The sequence below is a fragment of the Arachis ipaensis genome, chromosome B01 (assembly GCF_000816755.2).
Source record: "Arachis ipaensis cultivar K30076 chromosome B01, Araip1.1, whole genome shotgun sequence".
Classification (NCBI taxonomy): Eukaryota; Viridiplantae; Streptophyta; class Magnoliopsida; order Fabales; family Fabaceae; genus Arachis; species Arachis ipaensis.
In genome coordinates this window covers 61,158,416-61,159,296 of record NC_029785.2, presented here as the reverse complement: position 1 = coordinate 61,159,296, position 881 = coordinate 61,158,416, and positions in this window count along the sequence as shown.

Genomic DNA, 881 nt, shown 5'->3' with positions numbered 1-881 from the left:
ATTGACTCTTTGGTAGAGGAGATCAACATGGCTGAGAGTCTCGAATCAGAGCTGGAAGACATCTTTAAAGATGTTCAGCCTGATAAGGAGGATTTAGAGGAATTTAAAGAGCCTCTGAAACTTCCTCAGGAAGAGGAAAAATCTCCTAAACCCGAGCTCAAACCATTACCACCATCCCTGAAATATGCATTTCTGGGAGAAGGTGACACTTTTCTAGTGATCATAAGCTCTGCTTTAAATACACAGGAAGAGGAAGCACTAATTCAGGTGCTAAGGACACACAAGACAGCTCTTGGGTGGTCCATAGGTGACCTTAAGGGCATAAGCCCAGCTAGATGCATGCACAAGATCCTATTGGAGGATGATGCTAAGCCAGTGGTTCAACCACAGAGGCGGCTGAATCCAGCCATGAAGGAAGTGGTGCAGAAAGAGGGCACTAAATTACTGGAGGCTGGGATTATTTATCCTATTTCTGATAGCCCCTGGGTGAGCCCTGTCCAAGTCGTCCCAAAAAAGGGAGGCATGACAGTGATTCATAATGAAAAAAATGAACTGGTTCCTACAAGAACAGTTACAGGGAGGCGCATGTGTATTGACTACAGAAGGCTCAATACTGCCACCAGAAAGGATCATTTTTCTTTACCATTCATAGACCAGATGCTAGAAAGGCTAGCAGGTCATGATTACTACTGCTTTTTAGATGGCTATTCAGGCTACAACCAAATTACAGTAGATCCCCAGGATCAACAGAAAACAGCATTCACATGTCCATCTGGAGTATTTGCTTACAGAAGGATGCCATTTGGGCTGTGCAATGCGCCTGCAATCTTTCAGAGATGCATGCTCTCTATTTTCTCTGATATGGTAGAAAAATTTCTGGA